Source organism: Hemicordylus capensis, chromosome 2 (assembly GCF_027244095.1).
Source record: "Hemicordylus capensis ecotype Gifberg chromosome 2, rHemCap1.1.pri, whole genome shotgun sequence".
NCBI lineage: Eukaryota > Metazoa > Chordata > Lepidosauria > Squamata > Cordylidae > Hemicordylus > Hemicordylus capensis.
This window is the reverse complement of record NC_069658.1, coordinates 60325167-60337828: the sequence shown is the minus strand read 5'-3', so window position 1 is coordinate 60337828 and position 12662 is coordinate 60325167. Positions and strand designations below refer to the sequence as shown.

General features: G+C 42.9%; 1 protein-coding gene across 5 annotated transcripts in view; it reads left to right on the top strand.

Annotated features, from left to right (window-relative positions):
- ARRDC3 (arrestin domain containing 3) overlaps positions 1-12662 on the top strand; it is a 124638-nt gene that overhangs the window by 69966 nt on the left and 42010 nt on the right. The window contains exon 13 of one of the 5 annotated variants that reach the window (XR_008315224.1): positions 11693-11926. The exons of 3 other annotated variants lie outside the window; for them this stretch is intronic. The gene's annotated coding sequence lies outside the window, so the exon portion shown is untranslated. Of the gene's footprint in view, positions 1-11692; positions 11927-12662 lie in introns of those variants that run through there. One more of the 5 variants, XR_008315225.1, reaches the window with a different exon arrangement.

Below are 12662 nucleotides of genomic sequence, written 5' to 3'. Positions count from 1 at the left end.
AAAAAGCCAAGTCTCCAGTGTTAAGAAAAGAAGATCACGTCAGGATTTCTAAAATCAAAGGGTTTTTTGAGAAAGGTTATGAACAGAACTACACCACAGAATTGTTTATAGTGGATCGAGTCATCAGAAAAGCTGAACATCCGGTCTATCTGCTAAAAGACTACATGGGTGAGCCAGTTCTCGGGAGCTTCTATCATGAAGAATTACAGAAAGTTAAAGCAGGAGAGGACAAACTGTACAGGGTTGAAAAAATTCTAGCTACAAAAGGGCGTGGTAAAGTAAAACAACATTTAGTGAAGTGGGTAGGGTGGCCTGACAAGTTCAATAGCTGGGTGCCTGCTTCAGACCTCTGCAATGGGTGATAGGGGTTTTTATATTACGGTCCCTAGTAATGCCAGCAAGAAGGCATTTCCACAGAACACTAGTTCAGACTTCACCATCCAACTAGCCAGGCCGCTGGATCTTCCCGGGGAGTGGGAAGTGGGGCTCTCAGAGATACAGTACCCATGCACATGGGACACCATCACGACAGATACCCCCTTTCAATATAGCAAGGGGTTAAAGAAATGGACCTTCTACTTACGAAAGGGGTATTACTCCTGCATTGCAGATTTGTTGCACAATATGAGTGAAATCACCAGCACCCAAAATGCCCTAGAGGGGGCATCCCTGCTTTTTGACCCTGTTACTAGAAATATTCAGTTTATGAGTCCTAACAATGCATTCACCTTTTCTGCCGGGGTGGAATTAGCACACATATTAGGACTCCTTCCTGACACACAGCCAAAAGCATTGTCTTACCCATCGAGCATAGCTGGTGGGGTCAAAACTCTGTTTGTTCATTATACACCCAGCAAAGGATTCCCTTTCCCTGCTGACATAACAGAGGGTTTCAACACTCTGTTTGTTTATACAGACATTGTAGAGTATCAGATCGTCGGAGATCACCATGTCCCCCTTTTCACAGTATTACCGTGAAGGGACTGAACGGTGAATGTGTTAACATTGTTTATGACAAGCCACATTACATCTCTGTGAGCAAGCACCACATTGACACAATCACGGTCCAGATAAAGACGGACCAGGACAAATGTGTGCCATTCCATTTTGGCAAGGTTATTGTGAAGCTACACTTTCGCCCCAGGAGAGGACTACAACTTTAAGGGAAAAGAAAAATGCCAATTCTGAAAAGTAATGGCGACCCTGCCCTTTACAAGAACTATTACAGGGCCCAAGCTGGAAGTGCCCTTCCTGGCTTCATGGCGGCCCCAGTCATGTATGGGACAGGAATTGGTGGTATATTTCAGATCCTTTTCAGGAAAGCTGTCCCTCTTTTGAGATGGGGTCTGGAAATCATTAAGCCACACATCAAAACAGCAGCACGAGGCATTGCTAAAGACGTGGTGGGACACGCCTCCCAGGCAGTTCTGAACAAGATAGATCATGCCTCTTCCTCACAAGGGGGGTCAGGACTGATGTATATCAAAAGAAGACGAAAAGCATCACGTGTGCAGCTATCAGGTCCTCCCCAACCTCTTAAAAGAAAAAGGGTGGGCCTGAAAAAGCCTCAGAAGCTTCAAAGGCATCCTAAGGGGAAGAGGAAACATGCTCCTGGTGACATCTTTTAAGTCATAACGGCCTTTATACACTGCAGCTCCAAAGAATGCATGAAATCGGAACTGGACCTTTTCCAAATCACACCAACACAAACAAGTATTGAGAGAAGCGTATATGTTGAGGTGCCACCACTTACCGCACTGACAGACATGGCACCTCTGGACTTTTTCATTGCTGGGGCTGGAGATTTTTACCTGGATTTGAATAACACGCTTTTATATGTGTGCTGTAAAATTGTCAAGGAGTATGAAACCAACCTGGCCCAGGATTCTACTGTGGGGCTAGTGAACTACCCAATAGCTGCCATGTTTAGCCAGGTGGATGTGACCCTGGGAGACCGTCTTGTCAGTCAGAGCAGTAGCACCTACCCCTACCAGGCATTCATTGAAGCGATGATGAATTACAGTGAGGCCACTCTATCTACACAGTTTTCAGCGGGCTTATTTTATAAGGATGCCCCAGGGTTCCACGAGATAACGGTGTTAGATGGAGCAAATAATGGGTTTGTTGACAGAGCTGCCTTTACATCTGAAAGTCGGAAGGTGATCCTATTGGGACACCTACACACAGATCTTATGTTTCAAGAAAATCTGCTTTTAAATGGTGTAGATGTGAAAATTAAACTAACGTGTAACAAGGACACATTCTGTCTGATGGCAGGTGGAGCTAACCCCTGCTACAGGCTGCAAATCTTGTCAGCATCCCTCTTTATCAAGAAATGTTCCCTGAACCCCGCTGTGCGGTTAGCACATGCGGAGGCGTTGCTCACAGCCAATGCAAAATACCCAGTGGACTGTGTGAGTATGAAAGTGTTCAGTATCCCTGCTGGAAGTCGTGTCTGCAACCAGGAATTGTATTTAGGACAGTTACCAAAAACTGTCATCATTGGATGTGTGGATAACGATGCATTTAGTGGGTCATATACCAAAAATCCCTTTAATTTCAAGCATTATGACATTAACTTTGCCTGCCTCTATGTGGATAGTACTCCAGTCCCCATGAAACCTTACCAGCCAGATTTTGCAGTGCGTAATTATGTCCGTGAGTATATGGGGTTGGTACAGGCCACTGGCAAGCACCTAGAAGAAAGACCCCTGCTCATTAATAGAGAAGGATATGGGAAAGGCTACATGCTGTTTGCATTTGATCTAGCGCCTCACCAAGAATGTGAGGGCCACTATTCCCTGATTAAAACAGGGAATCTGAGGGCCGAAATACGCTTTGCCAGAGCACTGCAAGTGACCATCAGTATGATTGTGTATGCGATATTTGACAACCTCATTGAGATAAACCACAGGAGGGATGTACTGTTCGACTATATGTAGTATGGATAGCATAAAGTTAACACGCATACTGTCTGCAAGCCCCTGCACCCAAAAGACTTTCCTTGGAGTTTTCCCTAGTGACTGGTTACCTAGAAAGAGACTGCTACAAAGACCTGTGGGTCTTGTAGTGAACACCCACGCCCCAAAACCTCCCGGGAGAGCACTGGTTAGCCATCTAGCTGACAGAGGACAACCAGGGAGAGTTTTTTTTATTCTTATGGACACCCTCCAAATCACCCATGGTTTCCCAATGCTGTAATGAGTTTTTAAAGACAAAATGCCTCTAGGACAGTCTTTCAACCACGACAACTCCAAGCTCCTGATTCTGTGACCTGCGGCTACCACTGTGTGTTCTTTCTACAGCAGAGGGGTAGGGGTTTAACATTTAAGCAGATTCAAGAATTGTATTCGGGGGATTTAGAAAGAAATGACCAAATGGTTGAGCTGTATGTTAAGAAAAAGAAATGCATGCCCAGACATGCCCCAAATTGTTTTCAAAACACACAAGTGTGTGGATCTTGTACTGATTTTCACAGAACAATAAAGTAAGCCTTGAGGACTTTTAAAAGAGTATATGTGTGTTTGTATGTTCCTTACCCGCAAATCAACAACTACCAGCCTGTAAAATATATTTCAGAGAAAATTTTTACTTGACAGGTTGTTGTTTTTGTTCGTTGGTGGTTGTTGTTGTTGTTGTTGTGTTTTTGTTTTTTAAAAAAAAAAAAATATATGTGTAACAGGTTACAACTGGAGCCAGTGAGTTCTCACGGGTATTTTAGAAGTCCTGGGTGTAGGAGTTAAGGGTAGAGGGCTAGCTGCAGGGGTAGGGTTCTTCACATGCTCCAAAACCTCCCTGCTGGTATGGTTTCCTGCAACAGAGGTAGGGACATTTAACTCTGCCAAACGGCTCATGAACAGATCCCAGCCTTTAGGGAAGCATTTGGAATGCAGTGCATGAACTTGGGTGAATGCTTTGATCAGATCCACCATGTTGGAACCCTCAACAGCAGCCCCCTTATAAATGAAATGACCCCTCTCATCCCATGCTGTAACTGCAGCATTCTGCCTCAACTTGTTTAACAAAATCTTTGCCGAGTTCCTAGAGCACACAGGCAAAGTGTCCAAGATATCCTGAAAGGAAGGGTCAGAGCTATGTGGAACTTCAGCAGCAGGCATCTCGGGTTGTGGTAGAAACAGGTTTAGTTTTCCCTTTTTGGCATCACCCAGCCTCACATGTGTTAAATATTTTTGAAGTAGACCCTCATAAAGTTTAGCCTTTTCATATTCTGTTAAGTCAGACCTCTGAAGAACACCTTGCATTTCAGTGTCTAAAGCATAGATTGTAGCAGCTCTGATGTTTTCCTCCTTAGGAGGAGGGTTCCCTTTTAGCAGATCTAGCTGGTGTTTGGGGACCAAGTACATCTTTTCCGCATACTCCATTATTGTTTGGTTAAAAGGCTTGTTATCAAAGGAATTGCAATGCTTAACAGTGGTGCAAGAAAACCTCCAGACTGCTTGACCAAAAGCTTCTTCTTTCTGAGAGATATGTGCTTGTTACTCAGCTTTTTAATTAATCCATGTTTTTTTCTTAGCACATGCACTTGGTGTGGAGACAATGGAATATTTCATAGGAACATAGGAAACTGCCATATACTGAGTCAGACCATTGGTCTATCTAACTCAGTATTGTCTTCACAGACTGGCAGTGGTTTCTCCAAGGTTGCAGGCAGGAATCTCTCTCAGCCCTATCTTGGAGAAGCCAGGGAGGGAACTTGAAACCTTCTGCTCTTCCCAGAGCAGCTTCATCCCCTGAGGGGAATATCTTGCAGTGCTCACACATCAAGTCTCCCATTCATATGCAGCCAGGGCAGACCCTGCTTAGCTATGGGGACAAGTCATGCTTGCTACCACAAGACCAGCTCTCCTCCCTAAGACCAGCTCTCCTCCCTTTCCTTTTAAGGTGCTAAGGACAATCTCGGATATGGCTGATATTAAATCATCAGAAGCTGCACATAGTATGGCCTTCCTCTGACGTGGTGAGGCCTTAATAAGGAGTTTTAAGAGGGTGAGGTTTCTTTTCACGTAGGTAGACATGTCTCAGTGCAGTGGGTTAACAGAATACCTGTGAAAGCATCAGTGTGTCCCGCTTTTGTATCCCCCTGTGGTTTTTTCTTGATGTATACAACAGGCCAGTCAGGATGGAAAAGACCCATTCTGACCCTATAATCCTCAGGAGTTCTAGGGTTTAAATCCACAACTAAGTAACCATAAGGTTTCCGTGTGGCATTGTGGTAGGCCTCTGTGAAATACTTGACATTCCCGGGAAAAATCTGGCATGCCAAATTAATGATCTGTAATTTATCCCTCGGGTTTTTAAAGAGCACCATATACTTGGCATTAAGGCTTATGGTACGGGCAGATTTCCCTTTTTAAAAAACATTCTGTGTGATGAGAAAAATGCTCAGATTCCTGTGATGAACAAACTCTGTGAAAGCGCGTTCAATTTGTTGACTGTCAGATGAAGCACTCATCAGGTCATCCAGAACAAGAAAACAGATTTTATTTGGGGGTAACAAGTCATCATCATCAATTTTCTCAGGCATACCTTCTACAAACGTTATCATAGGGTATTTACAGATCATTTGTTTGTACAAAGGCTGCCAACAAGAGTAACACCACACAATTTTTTCAGGCATCACAGATAGCACACTGTATGCATTGTCCAGCATTTTTTTTAAAGAAAAAAAGTTTTACCACAGTTACTAGGTCCTGCAAGGATGGCAGAGAAGGGGTGTTGCCAGCAAGCATCCATTTTTAATACCCATATGGTATAGTCCTAAAATCCTCAATGATGACGCGCTTATCAAATACCACTCTCTGTGTCTTCCTCAAAAGCCGTGTTTCTATCTGCCATCTCTTCTTATTTCTAACTATACCATTCTGCTCTACCACGATCTCGCGTGCAGGATCCTGTTCCGAAACGTAGGCAAAAACCAGATCTTTCAGACTGGCAAAATTAATCTTTTGACAACTAGACACATTCAGAGTACTCCCCTTGATTTTTATACATGAAGCACCCCCAGACAGATTGTAGCCATAAGATTTAGGACCTGTGCTCACAAACTCTGTTATGTACTGGTCTGACAGCAGTTTGTTTGTCAGCTCCCCTAAAAAGTTTCCAAGGGGAGGATTGTACTCCTCCTCACAAGACACATAAACCACAGAATCTGTGTCATGGTATAGGCATTGTTCCTCTAGTTTCTCCATGATAGAGTACAAATGCAGGCGTGCATATGATGTTGTAAAACACGCTAGAAAATACCTCTGAAAAGAGGTATTGGAAAAGCTCATCAGGTTTTTTCACTATGGAGGTCCTAGGGAGGTTTGTCCTCTGAGCAAATTCCCCCCACAGGGAATTTAAGAAAAGCTTGGCTATTTGGCATTTAGCAGGGTTTCCTTGAATCATCTCGGGGCGTAAACACACCCCTTCTTTCTTATAATACTCATCAATGTATCTCTCTCTGTCCACCCTGCTAACATACTCTGCGGGGTATCCAGAAATTTCCTGCTTCAGCCGGAGAAATGTTTTGACATACTCTGAAAAGAGTCTTTCAGACCTCCTTTCAAAATGCCAAACCTCATAGATCTGTGCCACCCTGTACCCTTTACCCACAGCAACTTCCAATTCTACTGTGCACCATGTACCCCACCAGTGCCCTTTCCTCATCATTGTGGCTACAGTGCTCCAGCTGTTGTGAGTCTGCACAGAGCCTGCACAGGGGGGAAATGAGCTTCCCGTTCACCTTGACAGGTAAGACGGGTGGAAAGAGACTGCGTGGTGGGTAAACCTTCACCTTGGCAATTCCAAAATACTCAGAGAGTGGCCAAAATCGTCATAAATTACTTCAGGATGGCCTATAGGAGACTGGCAATTTTGCATAATAAAAGGATAGAGAGAGGTAAAATCCGAGTAATGAATCTGTTCTCCCTCCTTCACCTCATAATACAGATGCACACAGCCTGTCCTGCCCCCAAACAGCACATCTCTAGGTTCCAGAGGTTCTGGAAACTCCCGCTGCTTCAGAAAATCTATCACCTTCTGATCCCCCTTGACCATATCAGTCCACTCATGCTCCCATATACAGTGGACTTCAAACCCCAATCATTTTAAGACATCTGCTTTCCTTTCACTAGCATTGTGGAGAAAACCATGGGTTTCCAACAACATAGGGTGTTGTCTGTGTGCAGGATAACAGGTTAGACACCTGTGATAAAAACATCCGTTAAATTCAAAAGCACATTTCTTTCCCCCATTCACAGAATAGCCATCTAAATAATATGCCTTAACACCCCCTGATGCCTCCTGCAGCTCCTGAGGAATATCAACCTTAAACTCACCCCCTTTCAGAGCATGCTGAATATGTATGTTTTCCCTGTGGGCCATGTATTCCAACCATTGAATGGACAGACTTGAGAATCTTTTGCACTGATTATGGTAATTATCTGGGGCCGGTATGGTGATCTCTTTATCCTTCAGATACTTGTAACAGTACATTCTTAAGCACACACTAGCAAGTGTAGGGTATTGGAAGGGGTCGATACCCACCAGCACCCTGACAGTTTTCTTCCCCTTAGGTTTATCAACTACATCCCATGTCATCTCAACCAATTCATGTCTATATTTTGTACAGGCCTGCATCAAGATGTCTACATCTTTCTGACAGTAATAGGCCAATTCCTTCTGCATGTCAAAGGTCTTTGATTTGTTCTCCTCATACCACTTCATTAATTCTTCCCTGTCTGCAGGTTTCATAGTGTCCACACCATAGTACATGGGTTCTGGCATGATCCCAATATATCTCTCATTTTCTTTTTTATTAAAGAAATGTGGGAAATAACCCTTACAACCCTGAAAACCCATAGCTTTGGGGAGCTTTGCTAGCGCCATGGGCAGATGGCATAGGGAATCTATAAATTTTATGTCATTATTTTTAACTGTTATACATAGTAGTTTCCCCCCCTGAGTGAGCAGATCTATATCGAGACCTTCTTTGATTAGCTCTCTCAAGATGAGGATTCCGTCATAGCTCCTCGAATTATGGGCTATACACCGGGACCCCATAAAGCTACTGTCTGATGTAAATTTTATTACAAATTCATTCAAACATGAGTCCCCCTTAAATTCCCAATATTCCCCTTGGGGCCCCCACTTTTTTCCAGCCTTTCTGTTTCTCTTGATATGCTTTAACAGGTTCCACCGTCTCCCCTTCAAAAGCCCTGGCATAAATATAGTTTGGCACGTGGACCCCATCCTCCTGCCTGCATTCGCAGTCATAAAACACATATTTTACAGATAGCTCAGGGTACTATAAACGTGGAATGTAACACTCGTGTTCTTCCCCAGGGCAAAGGTAGTCATAGCATACACGGCACTGTTTTCCCCTACAGGGGCGTTCATCTTCATGATCCGCCTCGACATAACGGAAGCACTTATCACATAGTTCACGTGGGATGCATTCTACCCGCCCCATTGCAGAGAGCTTCTTATGCCTTGCTAGACATTCTTGTGATCTGCACTGCATCTTGCATTTGGGGCATCTGGTTATTCGTCCCACACGTTTTACACACCCAGTTTCCAAACAGCGGTGGCACTTCATCAAACAGTCATGGCAGTGTGCATAGGGTGTGTAACAGACATAACAAAAATTTCTGGAGCCAAAAAAACCTTTGATGTTCTTAACCCCATAATAGTGAGCATCATGAAGTAACAGAAAACACGTTTTGAGGTATTTCTGTTCAGGAGTTTTAAAACATACCATCCAGAAGTATCCCATTGCACAACCACAATATTGACTTTCATGTGAGTCTCTATGGTTTTCACATCTGCAAAAGACACACCCAAGATCCCTGTACAGTTTTTTTGCACCTTCTTTTAATCTTTGTAGCGGTAGCTCTCTCAACTAGAACAGCCATGAGACTCGCTGCAAAGCAGAGTGCTGTATTAGGCATGGGTAAATCTATCAGTTGCAGCCTCTTTTTCTGTATAATGCTGTTATAGGGTATTGATTTTATATGCCTGAGCCCGGCTCCTCGTGGGGGTGTAATGACAATCACAGCCAGTGTTAATGCCCCATCAACTAAAATTTGAGCATAGCTTTGAAGCAGGTTAGACATAGCACTTAAGAAAGTTTCAGCATTCAGATGCCCTGCCAGCCTCCTTGCAGAGTAAAGGGGATGTGAAATCCCTGGCCCTCGCAATCTGAGCTGTACAAAGTCCCCTGGTTCTATATGGTTGTTTATATTGTCCAGAACCCTTTGAACAGCAGAATACATCCCCAATAGGGCATCACGAAAGGAGTGTACTCTGTCCAAATTCACAAACTTGAATTCATAATACATTTCAATCCCATTAAAGCGTGCACGTTGAATAAACTGTAGATCCACCGGGGGGGGGGGTGTTCTTCAGAACAGCCTGCTGATTCTTCAGAAGAGAATGGTTGGGAATCCACTGCAATGCCAACATCAGATGCCATGCCTCCTTGAGAGGACCCATTGCGGGTACCACACTGCTCAGGGGCTGTAATCTGATGGCTGGCAACACTATGTGGCTCTACAGGGGGCTCAGACACCATATCAGAATCAGGAGCATCCCCGGAACCCTCTTGTTGACTGTGTGACATGTCCGCCCCTCCCCCCCCCACCTGTATGCAGACAGGGTAACGTTGATCTTTTTTATTTCTGTCTACAAAATCACACATTGTGCTTCCACATCTTATTAGAGTTTGCAACTGATGTGTAATATCCCTAACCAAGTCCTTTTCTTTTCGAATGATGCGTGTTGCTTGCTCACGATGTTGCTCAACCTCTGTCATGCATTCTACGGCATCTGCCTTATCCTTTATTAATGTTTGCATGTATTCTGTAGCCCGTGACATGCTGGCCAAGAACTCATTAGCACGGAGATTCAGCACCTGCTCATCACGGACCCCAGGTTCATGTTCTGAAACAGATAGATCAGAGGCAGGGGCTCAGCAGGCATGTCTGGAGTAAAACTCACATTGCTAGGGGAGATTTTGAACTCACAAACATGTGTGTCATGCAGTGTGGAAAGGACTTACCAGGTTCCTGGCAGACACTTCTGGGCTTTTTGTAGGGTGGCTGGCCCTCCATGTTGGAGCCTCCAAGTGTCTCGTGTTTGGGTTGCTGCTGTTCTTGGAATTCCATATCTGCAGACAAGGGAATCATATGGCATTATTAATAAAATGATCCACAGAGTAAATAAAAGCTATAAAAGAGACACTTTTATTTTACATAAAAGTAAATAAAATAAAAGGGTCAAGACATTTTCTTTCTTTCTTTCTCCTACCCTTACTCTTTGCTTTTCTCTTCAACCTATTTAGCCATATGGGGGCAGATTCAGATAGTTCTGTAGAAAAAAGTAGGGGGCGGGGTTAGATAGAATTAGTCAGAGGTTTCCAGATGGTGAGTTCATTTTGCAAGGTTAGTTTAAAAAAAAAAATCTATTTTACCCTCTAGAGTACTCTCAGCCAGATTCTGCAACCCACCCTGGGTATTTGTCAGGTCCACTGTGAATAACATAGGTCTGTACTAAATCAAAACTTGTAATAATAATAATAATAATAATAATAATAATAATAATTCAATCTCTATACCGCCCTTCCAAAAATGGCTCAGGACGGTTTACACAAAAGAAATAATACATAATTTATTGAATTTTAGAATGAGATATTACGGGGGGGGGGGAGCCCCTGTTCTTACCTATATTATCATCACATCTCTGGCCTATGCCGGCTGCAATAATAAATATATATATATAGATAGTCTTACTCAGAAAATCCTTCAAACTGTGCTCATCTAGATTTTTATTTTTAATTTTTTAAAATGTATTTTACCAGGTACTGTGTTTCTAACTGGCTGAGTTGTGAGAACCTCCTTCTTTGGGATGAGATATAGGTCCAAAGCCTTTGAGAGTGAAAAAGTGGCTCTCCCAGCCTGACGGGGTTGAACAGGCCCTTCTGCTGAACATCAAATATAAATCAGACATGTATACATCTTCATAACATTTTCAAACAATCTAAAAAAGAGAGTAGAATATATCCATACCATTATCTTCAGAGATCTCGAGGGCGCTCAATTCTTCATCCGTAATGCTCATCATCTTTGGGGAACCTTTCTTTCTTTCTTTCTTTCTTTCTTTCTTTCTTTCTTTCTTTTGGTGAGTGCTGTTGAATATTAAAAAAAAGAGGCAGGGACATGTTCAGACATATCCTGCCCTGCCCTCCCCAACCATTTCTTTCTTTTTTGTTGTTTTTTTGGCGAGTGCTGTTGAATATACAAAAAAGATCCAAGCAGAGACGTGTTCAGACATATCCTCGCTAACCAGAAGCCTAAACGGTAGCCAATGGCGTACCATCAGATTTATGCTCTGGCTAGGGAATGTATATGACAGGCCTGTGGAAAACCAGAACCGGAGGGAATAGGACCCTTGCTACTTAAAATGGAGGCCAACCTAAGCCCCCACATGGACTCTCTACACCCTAACAGCATGATAGATATTGAGAACTTTTTCACATCCGTGATGGCTGCAGAATTTGCAGATGGAAAAATCAATGAGGGTAGATTTTTAACAATATTTCTCTTCGGCGGATTGCTTACAAAAAGTCTTACAAAATGTCTATGTCCTGCGGTGAACCAGCAAATCATGGACAGGATGTCCCTTTTTATTACAGATTACATTGTGAGGACTGGGTGGATTGAACATGTGTGCTGGGTGAGTGTATTTAATTTAAGCAATTTACATGATTGTGAGTTGTTCATGCATGACCCCTATTTGTTTGTTTGTTTGTTTAGTTGCAGGAGAGCTGTTTTGCAGAGAACAGAATTGGAATACTAGATTTCTACAGATCTTGAGGCATACATTAAAAATACTATATATAATACTGCCTGTGTAAATATGTGCTTTCAGAATAAAAATTTAAAAATAAAAATGTGAGTGTTTTAATTTAAAAAAAGACCTTGTGGCTAAGATTCCCTACAGCATGGGAGGGGTGTGAGCTGACCCTTACCCATCAGAGAAATTTTTTTAAAGAAATTGCTAAAACTAGCAAGCAGATTCAAAGACTAATCTCTGCCCAACACATGACCCTTAAGAAATTGCTAAAACTAGCAAAGAGGTTCAAATAGAAAAATAGATTTGCATACATTGTAAAACCATATAAACCTTCCTTTAAACTACAAACAAGGGATCAATTTTAAATTAATACTTTCCAGATTGTTTTTTAAACTAAAAAATGGGGGGGGGGAGTGGAGGGGTGGAACTGCTATTCATACCTTTTTCTGCTTATGTTGCTCCTGCTGCAGCTTTCAGAATGAAGAGAGGGCTTTCCTGCCTCACAGTAATTTTATCTGTTTGACTCATGGTCGCTGATTGCCTCATGCATGCTGATTGGCTCCTGCATGCTGATGAGAGGTTGCATCTAACAATGGGTTACCAGTTTGGCCTTTTTTAAGCCAAATTTTGGGTTAAGGTCCATTCGACTAAGGAGTAGACCCCTTAGATCTGGAGACTAGAAGTCAGCCAGTCCTTATCTCTTCTTTGCTTCTGCTGCCTTATCATCTGATGAACTCTTCTGACTCATCTTGTCAGTGGCTCAGGTCCCTCAACCTCACCCTCCCTCCTTGTAAAATAAGACAGAAATA